This window comes from Danio rerio, chromosome 1, assembly GCF_052040795.2.
Source record: "Danio rerio strain M-AB ecotype USA chromosome 1, GRCz13ab, whole genome shotgun sequence".
Taxonomy (NCBI): domain Eukaryota; kingdom Metazoa; phylum Chordata; class Actinopteri; order Cypriniformes; family Danionidae; genus Danio; species Danio rerio.
This window is the reverse complement of record NC_141021.1, coordinates 37,161,766-37,189,429: the sequence shown is the minus strand read 5'-3', so window position 1 is coordinate 37,189,429 and position 27,664 is coordinate 37,161,766. Positions and strand designations below refer to the sequence as shown.

General features: G+C 35.8%; 1 protein-coding gene and 1 long non-coding RNA gene across 4 annotated transcripts in view; one reads left to right on the top strand and one right to left on the bottom strand.

The window, feature by feature from the left end:
• Positions 1–17,601: 17,601 nt before the first annotated feature.
• Positions 17,602–27,620, bottom strand: LOC147846908 (uncharacterized). The gene is made up of 2 exons (XR_015476715.1): positions 27,508–27,620; positions 17,602–18,551 (listed from the first exon to the last, which is right to left on the bottom strand). It is a non-coding gene; the product is annotated as an uncharacterized LOC147846908 (long non-coding RNA).
• Positions 27,308–27,664, top strand: part of lmo7b (LIM domain 7b) — a 92,590-nt gene continuing 92,233 nt past the window's right edge. For all 3 annotated transcript variants that reach the window (NM_001443027.1, NM_001443026.1, NM_001443025.1), the window contains 1 exon segment: positions 27,308–27,368. The gene's annotated coding sequence lies outside the window, so the exon portion shown is untranslated.

Below are 27,664 nucleotides of genomic sequence, written 5' to 3'. Positions count from 1 at the left end.
GAACCACCCTTTTTTTTGGTTCTGCAAAGTTTTTACAAATGCTAACACATCAATTAGGGTGTCATGAAACACTGATATTGGTTATAACCATAGTATGTCAAAATAAATACACATACGTTATTGTAGCATATAAATAATTATGCATCAGTGGTGTTCTGAATTAGCTTAAAGGGGCTAATCATTTTGACCTTAAAATGTTTTCTTTTAAAAATTAAAAACTGCCGAAATAAAACAAATAAGACTCTCCAGAAGAAAAAAATATTATCAGACATATTGTAAAACTTTTCTTGCTCTGTAAAACATCATTTGGAAAATTAAAAAAAAAAAGATTTAAAGGTGGTTATTAATTCTGATTTCAACCGTATGCTACACATCTATATCTAGTATTTTTTGTCTGTTTGTTTTTGCACTTCTGATGATTTTCCGCTTTGACTTTCTGCAAATTGTCTAGCTGTATGGTGTATTCTGATATGACCCTGCACCCACAATTCAACCAAAACACTCCAAAACCTCAATTTTTTGAGAAAGATGAATAAAAGGGGCACAAGAAACAAACTGAACAAACCCTGGCCAAATCACTGACGATCCCAATTCGCACTGGACTAATTTTATCACAGAATATTGTGTTTGATAAAATGTGGTAGGTCATTTGCAGGGCAATTTTTACATTACAATTTCTGTAACAGACATGGCCGATTTGCATGGGATTTAGTTTATAGACATTTTTAGCAGTCACAGGTAATACTAATCCTGGGCTTTAATTATACTGTAGAATCATGTCCATAATGTGTACTCCATATTTTTAGGAGTAATTCATTAGGAGAGACATCTGTACCGAAGTTGAAACCACCTTAAAACATAAAAACAATCTCCATTAAGCCTTCTAAGTAATGTAATACCTACCTCTGAGCAATAAAACGTTCCTCTGGGAATGACCAAAAGTAAATACACCACCTCACATTGATTTTTATTGCTCAGAGGTTGCTCGTTCATAACTCTGGACATCTAAAAGCATCTTAATGATGAGGGAATGCCCTGAATAGCGCTGAACCCAGGTAGGACCATTATTCTGTGCTCCTCAAGCTCTGCTGCTTACATGGCAAAAATCATCCAGCTCACTAAACCACCACACAGCCAGAGGTAACAATGCACCAGCATGCCAATGACCTGCCTGTGGAAATGCTATGTGGTCACTATTCCCATTGGGGACACAGAAGTAAGTGACCTCTAATGTACTGTATGAGGAGACAAACATATACAGTTAAATACACTGAATGAAGAAGATTAAAAGCTGTAAGAAATGTGAGGAAGAATGCTAGAAACAATCCAGAAATATAGAGCTTTCACTCTGTGTTAATGAGCAACTAAAATGTCCATCCAGAGCAAGAACTGTAGCCCTCCCTAACATATGTGTGTGTGTGCAGCTAATTGAGGAAGTCTGGGGGATGTGTGTGACTCTCCTTGGAGGCCACTCGTCAGTTGCCATAGCGACCTGCTCTCCCACCTTGTGTCGGTCCTGTGCTTTTGTGGAGGTGTGAGAGGAGGTGGAGGACTCTCTCTAGTTTTCTCTCTCCTTCCACCCCCTCTCACTGCCATACTGTCTCTCAAAGCTGGGAAAAGCATCCTTTCCATTCTTACTATTGAATTGGTCATTTACAGGTGAAGACTTAAGGTGAACTGTTACAAATCATGTGTATATAAAAGAGTGTAGAAAGAAGTAGTTAAAGAACCCTTGAAAAACACAAAACTTTGTTTTGGTGTCTGTATAAATATGTTAAATATGTCATAAGTTGATCGAAATGGATGTTAAAGGGTCACAAAACACCAAAACACTTTTTTTGAAGTGTTAACCATCACAAATATGTTCCATGTTGTTAAAACACTATTTGGACACATATTTCACTAAAAAGTGAAGGTTGTTTTTGCATTGTTTCAAGCAAATTCGTTCTTATGATTTTAAAACAAATCTTGAAGCTGCGTCATGGCCATGAGATCATTGAGTAAATTCCAGCGTGGAGATTGGATGTCTGTACCGACTGGAAAAGTGTGATGTCTTTGTGTTTTCAGCATTAACTCATGAGAAAGACTTAGTTCGAACCAATCAGCACATTTTATTGTGAATGAGATGCAACTTCATTAATATGCATGAAATAGCTTTGAAGACTGTTTTTACCTGTTACAGTTTTCAGATGGCATAGAGACACCACATTGTGTTGCCAAAACAAGTGAAAGAAGAAGAATTGTTCGGAGACATGGTTTTTCAGTGTTGCATTAATAAATGAGCCGCAATGAAGGTTTTGTTTCCATTTCCACAAGATGAGAGCACAGCTTGCGTGTTGACCCACATGTGTGGATTACAATGGTCTGCTAACACATGACAAAAATACGTTTATAAGGAACAATTTTTACGCAAGAGCTTTTCAATTCTGGAAATGGTAAAAGTTTGGATTTGCCAATCATCTTCTTTTAAAAAAGGTACGGTTCCAGCTTTGGTAAGTGTGTGATCAATGTATATGAATTAGTATCATCAGCAATACTCTTTTAGTTTTTAAAGACATTCCTTAGTCAAAAGGATTAAGGTACTAAATTTAAAGTACAATAATATCACTACAAAATTATAGACTGAAAGATATGCTGTAAATGCTGCTCTTCGAATAAAAACATGTTAACACCTTAATCAAACTATTACTGTCGTGTAGGTTTTTTGACGCATTTTGTGACAGGATAGTCTATACACACACGACTGTGTGACACTATTCTCTGCACTTACCAAGTCTGTGCATCTATCGAGAAATGCAGAGGGCTTTTATTTCTCCCATCCAGCGTGCGGCATCGGATTCCATTAAAACTATACTCTTCCAGCAGTTCCTCATATCCAATATCTTTTTGTCATGGGGGCATTCATGAAATGTTCCTGAATGAAAGTGAAAGCGCCAAACAGCAGTTAAAGTCCACAAATTTAGAATGAAACACCTAAAAAGACATGAAACACCAGAGGAAATGTGGATAGTGTGATGACGCAATGATGTTAATCAGTTATGTGTTATAACATGTAAAACGGGATCATGAAAGGAACATTCAAAAATCAACTAATGTAAACACCTTAATCAAGGCTTATTCAGATTAAGGCAAATTATTTAATTACTGATGTCCATGTAAACGCAATCACTGTCTATTTCCCCTGCATTTTCCCCTTACGTCCATTAAAACTATACTCTTCCAGCAGTTCCTCAGATCCAATATCTTTTTGTCATGGGGGCATTCATGAAATGTTCCTGAATGAAAGTGAAAGCGCCAAACAGCAGTTAAAGTCCACAAATTAAGAATGAAACACCTAAAAAGACATTTTTCGAATAAAAAACATGTTAACACCTTAATCAAACTATTACTGTCGTGTAGGTTTTTTGACGCATTTTGTGACAGGATAGTCTATACACACACGACTGTGTGACACTATTCTCTGCACTTACCAAGTCTGTGCATCTATAGAGAAATGCAGAGGGCTTTTATTTCTCCCATCCAGCGTGCGGCATTGGATTCCATTAAAACTATACTCTTCCAGCAGTTCTGTCTATTTTCCCCTTACGCTCCAAAAATGCAATGCCTTTTTTGTTGACAAGAAAAAAAGTGAGGTGCACTTTTTATGTCGCTAGGCAATGACTGAATCAGCTGGGTATTGTGCGCGAGTGCTGCTGTTGATACTGATATAATTTTAATATTTAGTATTTCGTCTTGACAACACAAACACTGCTGTCACCTCAATGGAAACCCTGCCTTTGCATTCATTTTATTGGAAAATGAAAAAGACATGACTGATGTAACGTGATTTTCTGCGCAGAGTTTACTTTTTTTCAACTGCGAGCGCAAAGTGCTCAACGGCAAAAACGTGAGGCCCAGCTGGCAGTTAAAACAGAAGGTGTGCAGGGCGCATAAGCAGTGAGCAAAAAGCTTGCGGCTGTTGGTAAATCATTTAAAAAAAGGCGCCTCTCAATGCAAAAAGCATGATCGGTGATGCACATCCGCTTGAAATGGTTTCTGAAGTTTTGAAATCACAATGGGAACTCTTTATTGCAGATTGTTTTCAGATGCCTGACGATGATGACAATGAGCAGCTAAATTTTACAAAAGGTATCAAATCACATTTGTTGGAACCAGTGCCTTCTGCAAAGGCAGACAGAAAGGAGACAAGCACGTATAGCCCAGCGCTAAAGGCATTCTAAATGACCAGAAGTGAAAAAAAAGTTTTTTCAAAAGAGAAGGGAAGATTATGCCATTTGATTCAACATTATGATATAACATTATATCTCTGGAAAACATCCACACACACTCATTTACACTCATACACTATGCACAATTTAGCCTACCCAATTCAACTGTACCACATGTCTTTGGACTGTGGGGGAAACCGGCCCACCTGGAGGAAACCCACGTGAACATGCAAACTCCACACAGAAACGCCCTTCTTGCTGTGAGGCGATCGCACTACCTACTGCGCCACTGCATTGCATAATATACACATATAAGAAAGTAAATTAATATTTTATGTCAACTTTAAGGTTATCTATAAGTTAATTTAGTTGCAACATAGGCTCAATCTGAAAACTTAGCCCTATATACATTCATGAGATTGCAAATTATGTATTATGCATTCCGTCTTTAATACGAATGGTACGGGGCAATATGACGCGGTTCCTTTTTGCACTTACCCGCTGACTGCATAACTCTGAGTGGACAGTTTTTTTGCTGTTTCCAGTTTGTCCAGTGGCTTGCTGAGGATTTGCGATGTAGAGCAAAGTTGACTGAGACGATGGGGTTTGAGTCAAAAAACAATTCCAGAAAGCAGGTAAGACTAAAAAAAGTTATAACAGGGTGAAAATGTAGTAAAATTTAAAAACATTTTTTAGATTGCTTTTCAAAACACTGTCGGTTGGGTTTGGGATAGTGGGTGGGCGACAGTGACCTTTACGCAAGAAGAGCAGTCACAGATGGCACTCGTCAGAAAAATTTGAGATCTCAAAAAGAGTACACAGCAGCCTCTGGTAGATTCGCAAAAACACTGCAAAAAACATAGCTCATGGAATGTATTTGGCCCTCTTCAGAAATATATATAGGGGTACGGAATCAGAAAGAGCCCGGGCTTTTTTACTTCAAACATTTGACATTTAAATTTAGAACATGTACTGACAGGTTTTTACAATCAACAACATGGATTTATTTTTTTATCACATCACCATGCACCATTCAGTTCTTCAGATCTTCTGACCAATCAAAGACTCTTTTGAATCTAAAGGCTGGGACACCAAATAACTCTCAGAACTCTCATCATGGTGTTGCACATGAACACACTAAATGGATGCTGTAGCCCACTAAAAACAGAGCATGCGTTTTGTGCCCGCATGAGAGTATGTGTATTTCCACACCTGTGGGGGGCAGTAGTCTGTTTTTTCTTTCTACCAAGGGTGACCAAAACTACCGATGTGCACAGAAAAAGTAAATTTGCTTCTTTGCTTTTTGACATAAACAAAGCAGGATTTAGTACCATTATCATTGTATTTGTCACTCATCACTGAGAGTTTCGCTTGTGCAAATATTTCTGACAATAAAATAATCTATATCATTTGCAAAATTTAATGAATGCAATGAAATTACAGCATGAATTACAGTTCCTTCTACCTGAAAGCTGCTAATATGACTAAGACCTTAATTAGACCTTAATATAATTGTAGTTGGGCCTAAACTATTCATGGTAGTAGCCCTCCAGGACTGAGGACAACCAACCAGGATGCTGAGACATGTTGTATGTATGTACTTGTATGCCGGGTGCACATGGTGCAAATTCTGATTGCCAGAAGATGATGTTTCCACACACGCGTCATGAGTGAGTTTGTGAAAATCGTTCATAAGCATTGATATTCGATATTATGACCCTACGAAATCAAAGAAAATCATCTGCACCCCTGCCATAGACAGAGGAAAAATTGCTTTCGTTATTTTATCAATGATGACTGAAACATAATACATCACTAACTGTTCAAGTGAGTTTCTCCTGATCTCCAGATAGATCAACAATTCAGTTTGTTCAACCGTACACATCGCTCAGATTCAAACTGACAATTTTCAAGCTTTTTTGAATGTTCCTTTCACAAGGTATAAGCCATGACCATACAAGTATTATAATTACCCCACAAAAAAATAATAATAAAAATAAAAACAATTGTGTTTAAGCTCATACAACAGCAAAATTTCAATGAGTATGCCAACCTTTACCAATCTATGGCAAGCCCCAAATGGATTTGTGCACACACATGCATTGTTGTTCTGATTGACAAAGCTGTAATATAAATGAAAATGTCATTGAGTATGAACTACCAAATCTCCTCATGTTTCAGTTTAAATTATGTCACACATCAAACATAGCTGTGCATTCCAAAGCACTTCGGGGACCTTAATAATTGGAACCGGTTTGTGATCCTTTGTGAAACACGTTTCGACATACATATAATTCTTTTTTTTTAACTATATGACTATTTGCAATTTAACATATAACATAACATATGTGTATATGTATATTCATGTTTTGAAATTAACTTATATAAATATGTTATATTAAAACAAATGTCAACAGATTTGACGCAGTGGCGCAGTAAGTAGTTCTGTCGACTTACAACAAGAAGGTCGCTGGTTTGAGCCTTGGCTGGGTCAGTTGGCATTTCTGTGGAGTTTGCATGTTCTCCCCGCATTCGCGGGGTGCTCTGGTTTATCCCACAGTCCAAATGACAGAGGACACAGGCGAATTGGGTAGTCTAAATTGTCCGTAGTGTGAATGAGTGTGTATGGATTCCCAGAGATGGGTTGCAGCTGGAAGGGTATCTGCTGCGTAAAAAATATATGCTGGATAAGTTGGTGGTTCATTCTGCTGTGGCGACCCCAGAGTAATAAAAGGACTAAGCAGTAAAGAAAATGAATGAATAAATGAATGAGTCAACAGATCAGAAGTAGACACTTTACTTCTGAAGGATGTATATAATACATGCATTTTTTTGCGTACATTATGTCCTTCAGAAGTGTCAGTTTTTACTAAGATGAATGAGATATTGAAGTGCGGACATGCCTGACTTTAAATCAAGCGCAATGTTCAAGAAAAGATACTCCAAAACAGAAATGGGATCAGATCCACAAGTATTGTGATCCGTTTAACCACTAGTAGAAACGGGCAAACTGCATTTGGCATCTGTTTAGCTGCTTTTCTGCCATTGCAATTTATAAAGAAAACACAAATGTTTAATGGAAATTTTGTGGTTTCAGCAGACGTGGAATAGTCATCTATCATACAATCTGACAGCATTGCTGTTTTACTGAAAGGTGATTGGCATGTGGCTAGACTGACAGGACATTATCTGCTGTTGGTGCAGGCGTTGAATTGTTCATTTTACATCAGTCAAACTGCATCAAGAGGGATGATTGGAGTGTTGACTTTGGCATGGTCCTTTCCGGCGCTCAAAATGGATTTGCAAGGGTTTGTGTTTGCTAAGTGATATGAAAAGAGCAGTGTAGAGAATATCAGACATCTTTAATTATTGTCTTGGATTACTGAGCTTCTGCAGAGGCTAGCACGATGGCTTATAAAAATAAATTTGTCTTCTTGTCTTAGTGTTAATTCATTGAAGCTTTGACAGTCGAGTCACTCTGAGGGAATTGTTTGAAATTACTTTTTGGCAAATTATTAAAATCAAGATATAAATTAAAAGAGAAGTTGGCAGTTGCTGTGTGGGTGAAGCGCTAGCCAGGTTGCTGGAAAAGCCAGTGGAGCATGACGCTAATGTGAAGCCCAAGGCAAGCGTATGCCTGACTGCTCTAACACCTGCCTTCACCCTGGATATACAAATATAGTAAAGAAGAAAATGCCTTAACAGCCTATAACTTGGGTGTGCATACCTGAGATCATTAAAACAGATTATAGATGATTATCTTAATCAGTAAATATGGCTCTGTTTACACTTGTTTTTGTTTATCTGAACACAAAATAGCTTTGAGCTTTTTCACTTTCTACCACTTCCAGAGTAAGTCAAAAATACATTAGACCTGATTGCTTTGGTAGTGTAGATGATTACCTACATGAAAAAAAAAAAATCCCAGCTTGCAAAATTCATGTGGCGCAAATTCAGCCCAAACCAGACACTTACATCCCACATACTGCATGAAATGATGGCACTTGGGCGGCCTGCTCCTGTTTGCCAGATCTGGGCCACATTTAAACCATAGCAATATCACATATCAGCCAGAATTCAACCGAATGAACCAGAACTGACCAAATTCTGGGCCACAGTTTGCTTTTATTCTGGCCCAGATCTGGATCTGGCCCATATCTGTATGGAATGATGGTGGTCCACTCCTGTTTGCTAGATCTGTGCCACAAATTAGCTATATATTACTACCCATATCTGCCATATCAAATAGCTATGGTTTGACTCCTATAATTATCAAATGACCACTATACTTTCTGTACCAGAAGTAACCTATTTTATGTTTTAGGATAACCATACCATACTTTTCACATCACACCTTCTTTAGCCAGAGCTTACTGCACTGAATATTTGCCAAAAGTGGCCCACATATGTCTTAAGATAACTGGGGCAGATTTGCACCTACACGTGTGAGCTACTTTAGGTTTAGACCTAGATTACCCTTAAATGACTGCCACATTTAACAACTGTGACCCACATTTGTCCTCTGTCATTTGGGCCAAATTTACTATTTTCTAAATGGGCCACATCAGGCTCACATTCAGATTACATTTTGCCATAACTACCAAATCTTTGCCTTAAATGACCCATGTATTAAATGGAATCTTTAGCCCCTTTTGCCATTGTATAGGTGGGTCACTTCAGGCTTACATTGATATTGACCTGGACTAAAGGAAGAACACCAGTGCCGCATAACTGCCTAAAGTGGCCCACATTCGCATGTTATCTGGGATAGTAACTTGTAATAAATACTGTAGTGTTTTTAAACCATACTATAGTAAAGTACTCATGGAATGATGGCACTTGGGCGGTCAGCTCCTGTTTGCCAGATCTGGACCACAAATATGCCAAAGCAATACCACATGTCAGCCAGAATTCAACCAAATGAACCAGAGCAGATCCAGTTCTGGGCCACATTTTTCTTTTAATCTGGCCTACAACAGACACTTACATCCGGACCACACAGTATCTGGGATTGTAACTTGTAATAAATACTGTAGTGTTTTTAACCCATACTATAGTGAAGTACTTCAATTAATCTGTTGTGGTATTTCTATAGTTGCTTTTGTAATACAACAACTACAGTAAAATAGCACAATACTGTAGTTTTCTACAACTAGAGTAAGCAATACTACAATACACCATGTTCACTGTAGTAAAAACTAAAGCATGGTTCTTGTTACGGTTGAAGTATGTTTAAAATCAGTGTAGTATTTACTATAAACTACTATAGTATTTTCTCAAGTGAATGTAGTGAAACTATTAACAATCTCTGATGGAAAATAGAGCTGCTAATTTATAGAGTGTGTTCCGGTGTGTATTATTGTACAATATAGTTTCCGATTGGCTTAAATGTGAAATAATTTACTATGGTAATTAATGCAGTCATTTGTTTAATTTATTTATTACTAAAACACATTACCACATCATTGCAATTCACTGTAGACAGTTTTAAACAGTGTTTACCCCAGGAAAATTTACAACATTCTAATAAATTTAATCTGAAACACAATATTGTCAGTCACACAAGACAAAGAAGGATAAAACTTCAAGGGTATATAACAGTAGTAGGTGAAGCAGGTGAATGGCATAGTAGAGGGTGAACAAGTACACACACAAACAGTTCAGCTGGTAAGTTAAGTACTTTGATAAACACCACCATAAGAATAGTCACTTCCCTTAAACAGGTCTATTTGCATCCACAAGAGGAGGAGAACATCCAGGGAAGAGCACAAGAGAATTCTCGAGAGAGCCAACGAGGACAACCATCCATTTTGATTTCAGCCTGTGAGTGAGAGAGCGAGGTGAGTATATATAGTTTGTTGGGGATTGCAGGTGCAGGTGTGGGTGATTAGTAATCAGGTGAGGGTTCACGAGTGTGGTGAATGGTGAGTGAGAGCGGTGATTGGGATTGCAGGAACAAGCAGAGTGTTTGACATATAAAATATAATGTAATGTAAGATACACGTTACGGTGGCGAAGTGGGAAGCATGATTGCCTCACAGCATGAAGGTCACTGGTTCGAGCCCCAGCTGGGCCAGTTGGCATTTCTCTGTGGAGTTTACATGTTCTCCCCGTTTACTCCGGTTTCTCCCACAGTCCAAAGACATGCACTATACAGTAGGTGAATTGAGTAAACTAAATTGTCCATAGTGTATGTGTGAATGTAAGGGTGTATAGATGTTTCCCAGTAATAGGTTGCGACTAGATAAGCATCTGCTTGGTAAAACATATGCTGGATAAGTTGGCGGTTCATTCTGCTGTGGCGACCCCTGATTCATAAAGTGACTGAAAAGAAAATGAATGAATATGTACAAGTAGCCACACTCTTAGAGAAAGAATGTGCAAAGGCTGTCACTGGGATGGTATCACCTTTGTAGTTTAGGTATGTAAACTCTAGGTACTGTAATATGTACCTTTAAGGAACCACTTTGGGGCCTATAGGTTCAAACGTGTACCCTTTGAAAAGGTTCCGCCCTTGTAATAGTTTATTTCTGAGAGTTCACTAGACTGTCTCACAGGATGTGTTATTAAAGTGCACCAGCCAGATGTGGGTTAAGCTGTCTGAATTCTGAGAAAAAACATTAAAAGCACATTTTCTTATCAGTGCAGTTTCCTACACAAATCCAGAGTGACTGCTTCATTTTGCAGTATTTGAAGAATAAACGAAAACTGCTGCTCTGCACAGTGCTTCCTGTTGTGTAATTTTACATTTATCTCTGAATTAAGTGAACTTATTTCTCAATATTAAATTTGTCAAAATACCCACCCTTCAAAGAAATCACAAAAGTGGGCGAAAATAAACAACGGATTGACTGAAATAGGTGTGAGTGGAAACGTGTCTTCCTCATATACATGCTAAAAACTGAAATGCATCTTAAATTAATCTAAAATTCATTTTACACGTGGTGTAAAAAAGGCCTGTGTGGTCTTAGTAGACAGACCATGAGACAAACACAATAACTCTTAAGAATCAGATTTACTGAACTGCACTAAAAGTAATGTGCAGTGTGTATTTAGGGATTTTTATGTAATGAATTAATTAACATAATTATGATATTCTAACATTCTATCCTAATATTCTAAAAAAAACAAACAAAAAAAAAAAACGTATGTCTTCATTGACGTCTTAATTGAAATTTCCTAATTGTAATTAAGAGTTCAATGAGGATGATTGCAGATCATTGCAGATAGTGTTCCCATATAAAAGTACATTTTCTAGTCTGGGTACACAAACAGCTCTGAATAAAACATGATGTCTTGTCATCTTGAAATGATGGTAATTACGACATAGCTTGACATTGACTGGGTTAGACCTTGCTGTAAAGCATGACTGAGTAGTTGGCATGAAATGAATCTGACAACTAATACACTCAAAGACATGCGCGCACACACACACACACATACACACACACACACACACACACACACGTGCTCACACATGCGGCAACAAACATATGCACCTAAACAAACTTTTATATTGTTTCAGCTGAAGGGCCCAGGAATATTAAATCAAGTATGCTGGACCAGACTGCAAGAGAAAAATAATATATATTTTAAAATGAATATGATTTTAATAAATATATAATAAATAATTATAAACGAATCTATCTACCTATCTATCTATCTATCTATCTATCTATCTATCTATCTATCTATCTATCTATCTATCTATCTATCTATCTATCTATCTATCTATCTATCTATCTATCATACAGTAGAAAGTATTTTAGATTTTAATTTAATATTTCAGATTTGTATAAAAACCTTTTTGAATAGTGGTCCTAAGAAAAAATTGCATTTGTATCAACAACAACATCAACACAGATTAAACAATGACAATAATTGTGAAATTTTTTTTAAGCTAAATCAGTCACAGATGAAGAAATGGGTCTCTGAATAGACTGATTTGTTAAATTTTCCCTCAGTGTCCGCAACATGCTGTTTGTTTCTGAAGCTCAAACCCCCAGGATGACACTTATCTATTTTACCTCCAATGCTCACAATAAAAAAACTAAAAGTGTTCATGTTGTCCTGCATTATGGGCATTAATTGCACTGGACACTGTATTTACATTTTCAAATTTAACAAAATGCGACATTAATGTGATTCATGAATCAAGCCTCCCAGAGCAAAATCAATAGCTCTTAATGCCTCGATTCAGACAGAATTTTGGTTTACCTTAACACTGAGAAGCATAACCTTGAGCATCTTCTTCCCCACAGTCTTGTAGTATATGTTCACTTTAAGGGTTCATTGTGGGTTTTTCCATCCATATACATTACGAGTAGATCTTTGGGTTTCATTTATCTTTAAAACACAAATCAAAATGCTTTAATGAAACCTTCGAGACTTCTGTTCCCCATTTAAAAATCCATTCTACCAAAACAATGATGCCTTAAAAAGATGGTAAAAACTTGATTAATTCAACCAAATCAAGCGGTTTAACCCTCAATAAAATTCAAATTTACCCCAAAATAAAGATGTGCTCCCTATTTACTCAAGTAATACCAAACCTTTAATCTGTTGAACAAACACAAAAGAAGATATTTTGAAGAAAGCTGAAATCTTGTATCCTTTGAAAACTGAATATTTATAATTTATCAGAAAAACAACAACAACAAATACCATAGAAGTCATTGGTTACAGCTTTCTGAATACAACTCAACACCTCGTTTCAGATAAATAAATCTATAAAACTGAGAAGCAGAACCTTGAACATCTTGTTCCCTACAGTCTTCTAGTATATGTTCACTTTAAGGTTTCATTTTGGGGGGATTTTCATTAATATACAGTACATGTAGACTTCAAAATGCTTTTAATGAAATCTTCGAGATTTCTGTTCCCCATTTGAAAATCCATTCAAACAAAACTTTGATGCCTCAAAATGCAAAAACTTGATTAATTCAACTGAATTTAACCCTCACTATAATACTCAATTTACCTCAAACTGAACATGTGCTCCCTATTTACTTAACCTCAAATGATTTCAAACCTTTATTTTGTTGAACAAATACAAAAGAAGATATTTTGAAGAAAGCTATGTAACCTTTGAAAAACTAAATATGAAGAGTTCAGATGCAAAAACCTCTAAGTGCTGTCCGAAATTTCCAACGAAAATTACCATTTTTCTCAGTCTCCTTTGTTTATGTTGAGATATTTTACTGGAAAGACCAGAACAAAGGGCTTATTCATTGCCATAAAAGAAATATTACTGAACATACACACATGAGCCTGATAAACATACTCATTTTAGAGGAAAATCATTAGTCATTAGTTGCTTCCTTCAGTATCCCTCAATGCTTCGATTCAGACAAAATAAATCTATAAAAGAAGCAGAAGCAGAACCTTAAACATCTTGTTCCCCACAGTTGTCCAGTATATGTACACTTTAAGGTTTCATTGGGTATTTCCATCCAGATACAGTACATGTAGACCTTTGGGTTTCATTCATCTTCAAAACACTAATGCTTTTAGGAAACCTTCGAGACTTCTGTTCCCCATTTAAAAATCCATTCTACCAAAACCTTGATGCCTCAAAAAGCTTGTAATAACTTGATTAGTCAACTCAATCAAGCTGTTTAACCCTCACTAAAATGCACCTTTTACCCAAAACTGAATCCAAAACCCTATTTACTCAACCGCAAGGGATTCCAAACCTTTATTCCATTGAACAAACACAAAAGATGATATTTGAACGAAAGCTGAAATCCGGTAACCATTGAAAAACTGAATGTTTATGAGACATTCTGCCGTTCATTTCCCAATTAAAAAAAAAAAAAATGTGGCGGCCTGACCTTTAAACTTGTCATCCTCAGAAAAATCATACAAAAACAAGCATAAAATCATACAATTCAATGATAGAACACATCCTTCATCACTGTCAGCTTCTCCATCAAATGATGTCATTTTTCGAGTCATAGCCATAAAGGTGTATTAAACACATTTTATGTTAAATTTAATGCAAATGTGAAAGGACTGACAGAAACATGGAGAGGGGTCTGGATGTAGACCTGGTGCAGTGCAATCTGAGCTGCATCCATTCTTTTTTAATGCCCTCACCTAACCCCACCCCTAACCCTATCCATCACAGCGACGTCATTTACTCCATCGAGTGCATTGTCTGACATTGCATCGCTGAGTGATGCAATCTCAGCTTGCATCATAAAGGCTGCATCCAGATACTATTGGAAACATGGGGACATTTGTAAATTTATGTGTATTATATATTTGTAGTATTTATTTGCAGAATTTACTTAAAATGTCATGTTTTTTTAACCTTTTGATGCACTACATGGGTCTAAAGTGACTAGTTCTATATATATTTTATAGCTTGTGCATCAAAGGGTTATTCAACTGATGTGAATGATAACAACTTAAACTTTGCTACTTCTGCAAAGTTTTTTTTTTCTAAACAGCAGTTTTTAGTATAACAAAATATTAAAGCTGTATGTTCAATTATGCTGACGACAGTGACGGGTTTGTGCAATTTGTAAAGTGCTTTTAATAAAAAAAAAAAGAAAGATCTGAAAACCAAATAAATGACATATTCCATTATAGAACAACTCACAGAAATCAACCATCAGTTCATTTAGAAAATTTTTTGAATAAAATACTTTTATTTACTGTATTTATGTTTTATTTCAAGGACAGATAATGTACGTTTCTGGTAGAGCGTCCCTTATAGTATACAGTGGTGGAAAGAGCACTGAAAAATCATACTTAAGTAAAAGTACCATTACTTACTTAAAAATGTAGTGCAAGTACAGTAAAATTATCTGTTGTAAATATTACTCAAAGTATGAATAAAAAATTGCTCTTTCAAAAGTACTCAAGAGTAGTGAGTATTACGCTATAAAAAGCTGATGCTTTTACATGTAATTTGTGAATATGTGTAAACGTAACATTCTGTAGCGCGTTAAAGTTATTGCCCAGCAAGCATTGGGTTAGATTTAGGTCGTGGAGTCAGGTGACCAAAATTCAAACAATGTTATTTTGATGACCAATAACAACGACAATTGACATTGATATTTGGTTGATTTTTAACCCTCTGCTGCACGGCCTAACCATATAGCAACATGATACTTATGATCATTTCCCTGCCACTGTTTCTTTAGGACCAACATCATTTTTTTGTTGTTGGAAAGAGAAGACCTTACAGTAGCCAACGATGTGCTTTGGTTAAGTCACATGACATCCAGTGTTTTTCTGTAGCATAATTTCTGACAGACTGGTGTTTATTGTGAGTAGTTGTTAAATGCAAATGTAAACATCAATAAAAAAAAAAAAAGGATCAAATTATGTCAGATCCACAAAAAAAAATCTAAAACATTACCTCCAGTAAGTTATGATGAAATTCAATACTCAAATTCTTTTTCATCAAATTAGATTTTTGTAAAATGTGTTACCAAATGGCAACACTGTGCAATAGTGGAACATGCAATATTGCAATGGATTAGCAAACTAGCAAGGTCAGCTGTAAACATTTAAGTTGTAACAATAACAACATGAAAGCTATTAATATAATGTTGATTAGTCATGTGGTAATGACATTTGCATTATGGATAAAATCTAGTTTTAATGGCAAAACAACTTTTGAATAGATATCAATACAGGGAACAGTCTATTAGTGAGCACCACCATGTTCTATGGTAAATGAAACAAGAAAAAGACAGAACTGGCTCTTCCTGCAGATGAAAGTGAGGATGAGATGGGTTTTAGTGACCATGAGAATGATGCAGACTGGACATTTGATAGAGACAGTTCAGGTAAGTTAGCTCGGACGCAGATAAGACAGGTGTAGTATGTAGTACTCAAGAATAGTGAGTATTACGCTATAAAAAGCTGATACATTTACATGTAATTTGTGGATGTGTGTAAACATAACATTATGTAGTGCATTTAGTTATAAAATTTAGTTTTGAATAGATATCAATACAGGGAACAGTGTAGTAACAAACACCACCATGTTCTATGGTAAATGAAAAAAAGAAAAAGACAGAACTGGCTTTTCCTGCAGATTAAGGTAAGCATTAAAAAAAAAAAAAAAAAAAAAAAAAAAAAAAAAAAAAATATATATATATATATATATATATATATATATATATATATATATATATATATATATATATATATTGATATTTATTTGTGATAATATTTACTGGAGAAAGAATTTATATTTACTGTATGTTGTATACACGATAATACAATATTATGATTGTTTTCAATAATATTCCGCAAAAAAGAATGGAATAAATGAAAGCTGTTGGAATACGAGTTGTGGTAAAGTATGTATAAGGGGTCGTTTATAAGTTCCGTGTTAAAGCTCACTATTTCAAACAAAAAACAAAATTAATTATATATTAATTTTACTTCTGAAATTTCTAAGTTAGATCCACTGTTGGATGTTGTTGCCATATGGCAGCATATCATAAAGTACCTTAAAAATATATATATTTTTCCAACATTTTTTTTACTGCACTTCAAGTTAAGCCATTATAAGAAAAGAAAAACAGTGACATATTTTTTATCATATCATTTATCATAATGTGTGCGGTAGAGGGTTAAGTTGTGTTGGAAAGTGACCAAATTCAAACATTGAGCCAACATCTTAAACCGACCTTATATTGATGTCAAATACTGACATTTATTCTTCAGTATGGCAAACAAAAACAAACATCTGATAGAAGTCATATTAGTAACATTCACACAACGTCAAGCATAACATCATTAGACGTTGATATTTGATTGATTTTAGGTTGGACTTTTGACATTGACGTCGGCCTGACAAGTTCTGACGTCAAACGGATTTTCATTTCCAAACAAAACATAACGTCCCCAATATGTTGAGGTACAATGTCAATCTAATGTCATGTTGACGTCTCGTTCGTACTGGCTGTTTGAGGCCATTTTGGTCATCATAAGGGAAACATCCGTCATATTCTCATCAGTAACACGCATCTATACAGTCTCTGGTCAATGCCTGTAAATATTTTGGACATCTTCTAGGACGCTTTTTATGCTTCCAAACTGTTTGCTGCAATTATAAATCGCCCGTTTTGAGGTAGTTCATTATAAGATTTACCTTTTGATTGGACAGAAATCACAAAACTGATTTTGCTAATCCCCATAGACAAGAAAAAATAAAGTAGTGACTGCAGGTTGAAGGAAAGAAGTGGAGTAAAAGTACCAATAAAGCACTAAATATCTACTCAAGGGAAAGTAAAAGTACACATTTAAAAAATGACTTAGTAAAATACAATTCCTGAGAAAAACTACTCAATTACAGTACTTTGAGAATTTGTAATTTGTTATACACCACTGATAATATATCAGAAAAAAACAAATACCATAGAAGTCAATGGTTACAGCTTCCTTTAATACACCTCAATGCCCTGATTCAGACATAGATTAAAAAAATACAAATAATAAAAAAAAACTTTAAAACTGAAAAGCATGACCTTGGACATCTTGTTCCCCTCATGTTCACTTTACGGTTTCATTGTGGTTTTGCCATCAATATACATGTACTCCCCCCACACTTAAGTCTGGTGCATTTTTTTAAAACCCTAGATAATGTATTTCTCAGTCCTGTATGACTCCTTCAGTATCTCACTGCCAAAATCAACCCTACTGACCACCCCCCACACAGTCTGCAGGGGGCCGAGAGTTTATATGTGTGTGAATGTCGGAATGTGTGTGTGTGTGCATGTAAATGTGTGTGTTACAAGGAAGTACTTCCTTCCCACAGCCTCTATTTTCCTGTTGTGCTCGATGTGTCTGACCCACACAAATATACAAGCAGAAACACAATCACCATCATAATCGTTTGACTTTATCCTGTGTGTATATGGAACAGTCTTTCTTCCAATTCCTTCCATGTCTGTCTGTTAGTTTATCCCCCTGTAACCCTGCCGATGGTTATTGAAATTGCATGGTTGGTATCAGTGAAATTCCTCTCTAAACTGATGTAGCTGTTGATGAATTACTGCCAGCCCTGGTAATTCATTCCAGAGACCGTAGTGGACAGAAATCATTTATGGGAAATGTGCTTGAACCAATCCCGTCCTATTCATTTGACCGTCCTCATAGGGTGTGTGTGGTTATGCTGGTCGGTACAAAGACGCACACACTCTGCCACGTCGTTTGGGGTCTGCTCCCCACCGGCCCCCCTCTTACAGCCCCCAGTGCAGACCAGAGCGCAGTGGGAAAATGAGAGACAGCTTTTCGGCGTGGTGGAGGGAATGCTCGGACGATGAGAACATGTAGTGGAGAGAAGTCAATAAGGAGGGGGAGCTGCTGACTGGCCTGTGGAAAAAGAGAGTGAAAGGAAAGAAGAAGGAGAGAGAGAGCAACATGTCATGATTCAGAGGAAAAATAGTTTGTTTTACAACCGTGTTCACATTTCAAGGGTCTTTCGTATAGATCAGTCCGTGTTAAACTAGACGAGGAATCGATTTCATGGTCACACTGTGTGTTTCATATGCTGGAATGGCCGACTTAGATTGTCAGAAAGCCTGAAGAAAGTTCATCCAAAATCTAGAATTTTGTTGTCAATTTTGCGTACTATGATACTAAATCTACCCAGGATGTATCGCTCACCGCTGATATATCAACTCATCACCAGATTCATCATCTCCCATGGCATTTAGTGTCTCTAATACTCGTTTGTCATCCATAAATTGCTTTCTTAAAAACACTTGACTGTTCAGTAAATCCCTTCCCTGAAATCTTTTTGTTAGATTGTATTTTCTATTGGATTCAAGTCTATTCTACCAGCTTTATTTTCTTATTTAAAACCAATTTCCTTGCTTGGAGTCTTCATCATCTGGTAATATTGGTGTTAAGACTGAAGTTGTTAAGTGAAGTTTATTCATAAACTAATTTCAAGAGGATCACGTGCTTATGATTGTTAGCGGTTGGACCCGCATTATCCAATACTTAATGCACTAATCAGACGACTCCTAAGCTACTACAAATACCCTGGGCTTGTATCACTGCTATCTTCTTTTTGAAGAATCCCCCTTTCCACCCTTATTACTCCTCCTTCCTAGATGGGTGACATGGTGGCCCAGAGCTTAGCACTGTTGCCTCGCAGCAAGAACGTCTCTGGTTCCACGTTTTACCAAACCAGCAGACGTTTCTGTGCGGAGTTTGCATGTTCTCCCCCATGCTCACGTGGGTTTCCCTCGAATTTCCCGGTTTCCTCTTACCAATCAAAAACATGCAATCTAAGTTTATTGACTAATCCAAATCAACACCATAGTCTTGCCCCTAGCTAGTACTTATCTTTTTAAGAGCAACTACTATCTGCTCTTCAGCCACCATGACAGGGGAGTTCTGGAGATCGATCTGAGCTAAAACTCCCCTCTCGCATTGCAACGGGAGGGAGCCCTGGGCTCAAGGATCTTATGAGCTCAGGGCTCTCTCCCGAGACAGCATGCCAAAGTAGAATTATGTTAACACTTGAATATTCATTTGGACTGACGAAGGACAGATTTGCTGTCTGCTGAGAGACTTCAGCTGCTGTCTGGGCTTTCCATGCCTTTTTTAACCTCCCTTCCTTCATGTGTTCCATACATATTCCTTATGTCATTTCATTTGATTACACATGACATAATTTCTACACATAGTTTTTCTTTCTTTCTTTTATTTTCTTTTTTATATTTTAAGGGGTTTTTCAGCTTTATTATGACAGGACAGTAGAGAATTCAGGCAGGAAATCATTGGGAGCAGAGAAAGGAAAATGACTGGCAGAGGACCTCAAGCCAGGAATCGAACTAGGGTCGCCATGAGCACATTGGTGCTATATGTCAGCATGCAGTACCACTAGGCTACTGGCTTCAAGCTGCTTTCTTTCTAGGTATGGATTATTTTAGTTGTTACCATTCAGGAGGGCAGTACAGTGGCTCAGTGGTTAGCACTGTCGCCTCACAGTTTTTTTTTTTCCCTTCACTTTCGCCCATTGGTTAAGTTTTTTTTCCTTTCCACTGTTGCTACTGGCTTGCGTAGTTTGGGATTTGGATTAATCGATGGATTATTCTTCAGTGTTTGGACTCCCAGCAGTGAATATTAAAACCCATTGAACTGAACTGAGCTAATCTAAACTGAACTGAACTTAAACTCTGAAAATTGAACTACACTGTTTCAGTTCACTATAAACTTCTATGTGAAGCTGCTTTGACACAATCTACACTGTAAATGCGCTAAACAAATAAAGATGAATTGAATTGAACAGTAAGAAGGTCACCAGGTTGCAGTTTGACAAGTGACAGATTTGCTGTCTAACTACTAAAAGATGTTGTCTAAGCTTTCCATGTCTAAAAACCTCCCTTCCTTCATGTGTTTTATAAGTTTTTCCTGTGTCATTTCATTTGATTACACATAACTTCATTTCTATACAAAGTAGTTTTGCTTTCGTTCTATGTATGGGCTATTTTAGTTGTTACTGTTCAGAACGGTGGCACGGTGGCTTAGTGGTTAGCACTGTCGCCTCACAGCAAGAAGATTACTGTTTTGTTTCCCAGCTGGGCCTGTTGGCATTTCTGTGTGCAATTTAAGACTAAGCTGAAGGAAAATTAATGAATAAATGAACAAGCACCTTTAGGATATATATATATATATATATATATATATATATATATATATATATATATATATATATATTTTTTTTTTTTTTTTTTAAATGGTGACAGGTTTAATACATTTTTACTGCTGCTTATGGGTATAAATGGCCTTTTTTAAAACCCAGTTTAATCTAAATAATTTAATACCAATGGTTTGTAAATAACAGTTTTTGTAAAATTCAATGATAAGGAAACATGGACATTGGGAGTAAAATACTCTACTGTGTGTGGTGTTTTGATCTGATTTTATATTTCTGATTTTTACAAATCTTGCTTTGGCTGCCTTGGATTGGAAACCCATAAAAGTCAGTGAGCAAACTCCACCAACCCGATCTTGCTTGCTTTGTACAGTACTATGACAGCAAAACATGTCACAAAGGTAAGGGAATGACATACTGACAAGTATATAAAAAAGTGTGACAATCACACAGCTTCGATTGTCCTGTTCTGTTGAATTCAGAAATATTAGCCCCCCTTTTAATTTTTTTTTTTATATATATATTTCCAAAATCATGTTTAACAGAGCAAGGACATTTTCACAGGACATTTTTGTCTAGAATAAAAGCGTTTTTTTTTATTTTTGAAAACCTTTTTAAGGTCAAAATTATTAGCCCCTTTAAGCTATAATTTTTAAACTATATTTTTTTCGATAGCCTACAGAACAAACATCGTTATACAATACTTTGCCTAATTACCCTAACCTGCTAACCTAATTAACCTACACGTAGTTAAGCCACTAAATGTTACTTCAAGCTGTATAGAAGTGTCTGAAAAATATTTACCGTCATCATGGCAAAGATAAAATAAATCAGTTATTAGAAATGAGTTATTAAAACTATTATGTTTAAAAATATGTTGATAAAATCTTCTCTCCTTTAAACAGAAATGGGGGATGGGGTTTAACAGGGGGGCTAATATTTTAGGGGGGATGATAATTCTGACTTCAACTATTTGCTTCTTCTTCTAAAGTCATGTTTGATCAAGACATACAAGATCTTGTGTCTGGAAAATTGTGCATGTGAGCTTATATCAGTTTGTTATCTCATTCTGATGCAGTAAGACTCATGGGCATAAGTTTTAGATACTTGAATAAAATACCAAATTTATGCTGTGAAGTCATATTAAATGACACATTCAACTGAAATTTTCAGTCATATTTTATATTTTATACTTTATTTATTCATGTATTCATTTTAATGTTTAAATATATCACTCAAATGTAGCATAATGTATTTATTGAATCCTATTTCTTTTTTATTTCATATTATTACATTATTGTTTATCATGTTTTATTAATCGGTTTATTTTATGTGTGCTTATATATTAATCTTAGAATGAATCATTTATTTTTAATTTTTTATTTTTTTTACTTGAATAATTAAATTATGTATCCCTTGAGGCTCAGTAAGGGTCTCAAACCCCAGTTTGAAAACACATGATCTAGTCTATCCAAGGTCAAAGAGACACGATCACTTTAAAGTGTATGATGAGCAGATGTTAGGCTTCTCAGGCACTAAGAGTGGGCCTCATTTCACATTTAATCACTGGTCATCATACATACATATGTTTATGTGAACTAAAGCCAATGTTTTCATATATTTTATATGTTTATATTCTACCTTGGCGTCAAACAAAGTGATCTTTAAAAAACTTAATGAGTTTTATACAAATGGATCAAATTTTTTGATCGTATTGGTTTACTTTCAATAAGAGGACAGACATTTTTATTTATTTTTTTGTCTTGAAGAAAAACTCTTAATCTTGGAATGATGTGTTAGTGAGTCAGCGATGATGGAGTTTTCATTTTTGGTGACCTAATCCTTAAATAGGGATGCTGTAATTTCTCCAAAAATGGCAGTTCTGTCATCAATTACTCACCCTTAGGTCGTTCCAAACCTGCATTTCTTTCTTTCTATCTACTATGGAATGCAAAAAAGGACAATTCTGAAGGATGTTAAACTGTTTATTCTTGAGATTTGAAAGGGGGAAAAATGATTTTTTTTTCTCTTAGACGAATAAGCCATTTACGTTCGAATTGACGTGAAGGGGAGTAAACAATGATAGCATTTTTGGTGAACTACCTCTTTAAACGTCAGTACAGACTGTGAATACGACTATAAACATTTGTCTGACTCATTTACTAGGGGCGCACACAAACTAGACCCATATGTCACCGGGCCGTGATGCCTGTTGCATTGCATCACAGGAAATAACCTTACGGGAAACGTCTTTTGATCAACAGAACCTGCGCCGATACAATTCATAACGGAATGTTTTCAAAAGTTGGACTTAGGGACAAGTTCTGGAGGATACAAATGAGGACTAGAGAGAAAGAAGAAGACTAAAAGGGGAGGACAGGAGGGGGGAAGAGACTAAAAGGGCGAGAGAAGCCAACAATGTGACAAAGAAGTGAAAATGATAGAGTGTCTGCGAAGAAGTAAAGGATGAGTGAGAGAGAGCATAAATAAGAGGTTATTTTGAAGTGAGTGCCTCAGTAGGAAGACAAAAGAGAGGGGGCGAGAGCGATAGAGAGAGAGAGAGAGAGAGAAGGGTGGTTGGCAAGGTCTGGAGGCCCTGGCTTAACTCTGAGTCTGTCTCCTAATGGGCTCAGGGCTCCCTGATTTTCAAAGCCAGAGGGAAACATGAGCGCAGACTCCAACCTCAGCATTCCAGCGCACACACACAATCGCTCAGACCAACCTACATCTCTCTCGCTCTCTTTCCTCTTTTCCCAACTTACAACAAACACTCTCATCCTCGCGCTCCCTCTCAATTCAACCTCAGCCTTCCTCAACACACTTTCCCTCTCAAAGCCACTTAACCCTTAGATGAATAGTTCAGCCAAAAATGGAAATTCTGTCAACATTTGCTCACTCCTCATATGCTTTAAACCTGCATGACTGAGTTTCTTCCATGGAACGCAAAAAGAAGAATTTTGAAGTGTGTATTAGTTGAGCTTTCCATGCACTTTTAATTAATGCAGTGATGGAAGGATGGCAGAATTTTTTGTTTTTTTGTAGGCCACCCTGCAAAATTGCTGACTTTTGGGTTATAACAGAAAAATAACCCAAATGAACATAACTTTTATTAAATTTGTAGCCTACAATCAATAAAATAAAAGATTAAAATTAAACTATAAACAAACTCCATCATGGTCAGGTGACTTTAAAGAGATTCAAACCAAACAAACAAAAACGAAAACAGTTGGTTTTCTTCAGTATGTTTTCCTTTGTGTTCAACAGAAGGAATAAACTTAAAACAAGTGGAGGATGAGAAAATGATGACAGAATTAAAATTTTTGGCTGAACTGTCCCTTTAACTTTTGGGTTATAATGGAGATATAATGTTATCAACCAATGTCAATCAAACAAGATTATAAAAGCATGTTAGTGTGTACAAGTGCATCTACCGTCTGACCAGCAAGCATCTGAAGTGGCTCAATCGAGAGAAATTAACCATAATTTATTGGCTTATCATTTATTGTATTCTCAGACTGATAACTATAACATTAAATATATAAGCATCTGTAAGATGCCAATTTAATTGGCAATGTATTGTTCTTCATTAACATTTTACCAACTTTCAGGTTTTGAAATTGATTCATTTGATCCAGTTATAACATAGTATTTTTATAAATATGATGCATAAATATGTACCAAATTAAGTCAAACCAACCACAAGACATTCACAAGAGCCTCACCATTTAAAATCACATAAAATAATAGGTTTAAGTAAAAGAAAGTTTAGATGTTAATGTAACAATAATAACAATTATTTTCAGTGACCCTTCTGATCCATGATTACAAAACTATTTTAACTTATTTATTCACAAATACAACTGGTTCTTGTGTTCAACTTATTTATGTGACCAAAAAATAAAATAAAAACTAGGAACTGAGATTTAAGATTCAAAAGTATGTTTTACAAATGTGACCTTCATGAATTTGTACACACATCTTCTCAAGCCATATGAAGGCTTTGTGTTAGAAACCAAGTCACTATTTCACATGTGATTTTAACATGCTTGCACATGTGAAGTTCACATGAAGCTTACTTGAGTGATTTATCTGAAGCCATATAATGACTTATATTTAAAACCAAACCTAATTTTGTAATTGTTAGCAATGTTAAAATCTTGAACGTCATATCCTTCCAGTGACTAATTTGATCCGGTCCCACAAAATATTTGGCTTGATTAATTCAAGAATCACATTAATGGGTCCCAAATTCAACTCACAGCCTTGACAGCAGCGATGAACAGTCCACTTTAGAGAAACATTATAAAAACTATTCAAAAATTCATTGGCAATTAGTGAGTAGTAAATATAAGTAAAAATAAATAAAAATGCTAAGCAATTTTCAGGTTTTAAGACTCAATTCTGCAGCACTTAATACAAACATAGCTTTTAAGCTTCCATAGACTGTTTCTGTGATTAATACGATTCAGTGCTATATTAAGATTTTTGAAAGGGCACCTATGATAAAAATCAACTTTTGTAAACTGTTTGGACAGAGCTGTGTGTTGGTATAGTGTGTTCACTGTCATATTGGAGTGATATAAACCCAGATATAAACCCAGTAAAATTTACTAACATTAAAACAGGACCCAAATCCCAGTGATTTTGAGGCACACCGCAACGTGACATAGGAGTGCGGTTTTCCCCACCCACCAAATTAATTTAAAGGTGCCATGTCTCCGTAATAACATGTATACACATGTCCACATAATTGTTTGTGCAAAGAAACTGGGATTAAAACATGTTACAACTCTCTGAATTCAGCTGCACCTCAATAATTAATTTTATAAGTTTAAAATGGTTAAAACAGAGCATGTTTGTAATAAAGAGATTAAAATCGCTATGTAATTTTTAATCACCATGGCCACATGATGTCAGTAAACGCGCTTATGAGTGTGTGTGTGTGTACTGCAAATGGCATTTGTGTGAGACTCATCATTTCAGAAAGGCTTGAAAAACGCCACCACAAATACATGAAATAAGCTTACTTGGTATTTTTAACTAATGATCTTATTTCAGTTTCATCCATGTCTGTCTATCACTAATGGCTGTTTATCTGATATAATGCATGAGAAGCAGACAAACATGTGGGAACGGAGGGCGGGGAGAAGCAGCTTATTTGGATTTAAAGCTACATGTTACAAAAACAGCTATTGTTCTCAGACACTAAAATGGGCAGATTCAATGTTATATAATAAATAATCTGATGGGTATTTTGAGCTGAAACTCAAACAATCTGGAGACACCAAATGCTCATCTTACATCTTGTAAAAGGGGTATAATAGGTTTTATACATTATGGGATTTTTTTTTTATAAGTTGTTTACATTTTAAGACTTTTTATTTAGAAAAACAATTGTTACACACATACTGTTTGCTACGGAATGAAAACTTTGAAGCTCAATATCTCAAAATAAGAACGCAGATAGAACCTCATAATTCCAAGATGACGAATTGACAGCACAAACCAGTAATTTCTTTTATTAGTAAACTATTAGGTCCATTCCCCAAATTTAGTATAATTAAATAATTTATGAATCACACTATAACAGCTGTTTCCAACCACCTATTTTTATGCACACTGAAGAATATTGCTTATCCTTTATGTGATGTTAGGGATGTTTTCATCCACTCTGAGGTGATTATGTGTCTTAATTTCACCATAACCTTTTCTGTGTTTTAGCTAGCAGAATGCTTTTAGTGACAAATCTTATTTTGACACATATTTTGAGAAAATGCTTGAAATTATTTTAAAAATTTACAATACACTCTGTGCAAATATACTACCTTTTTGTTATGTTAGGGATGAAACATCCACTGCTGTAAAAATGTAAGAGATAAATATTTTTCTTCTAATTTTTTTTTTGCATGAATCTGTTAATTAACCTCAGTACTGATCAAAACTACTAAATGTCTTAAAAAAATTACATGATTTTAACTCTTTTAATTCTAAATTCATAAATTATGTCACTGATTTAGTAATTTTTTTTTTCATATTTTCAACATAAATGTCCTTTTGGGCTGCTTTTTTTAACCTTTTATCGCAGTCTTGGACTTGAAACAACAATGGCTTTGATGCATTGTTTTTGATCTTCTTTTTCTAATTTATTGTTGGTGGCTGTTTTTGCTGCATTGACTGCCATTATGACCACATTTTTTATTACAAACCTATGACACCATATAATCATGCACTTTTGATTATTGGTGGTTTTCCCTGTTGGAAAGAGGTAAAATATGTCATTTTTACTGTTGATCATCAGTTGGCACCATTAATCGTGTTAGGCCTGTGCAAAAAAGCTTAGTTTCTGGATTTTATATAGAGTATAACAGCTAATTAAAGTGTGTAAATGCGTTAGTGTGTGAGAGTGACCCTTACGCACTTACCTTGATGTGCCTGAGAAAATCAAAATATGCATCTCAGCTCTCAGAATGGAGTAAACAAAAACAAAGACTGTGGCTGCATCCGGAACCGCCTACTACTGAGTAAGTACTGCATTTGAATTTAAACTTACTGCTCAGCCATTAGAAAAGTATGTTCTATACAGTATGAATGTGAAAAGTATGAATAGAATTCAGAATTACTACATCCACAATTTTGTCATGGTCACGTGACCTACAGTACCTGCGTCAGTTGCGTCACTTCACTCCCATTCAAGAAATCTCTCATGGGGTATCATGGGATATTGCAGAGTGCATGGGATGCGCACTCCAGAATCTCGCCGGGAGTAATAAGTCATCCGGATACTTATCGCATACTGATTTTCGAATTCCATGGTGTG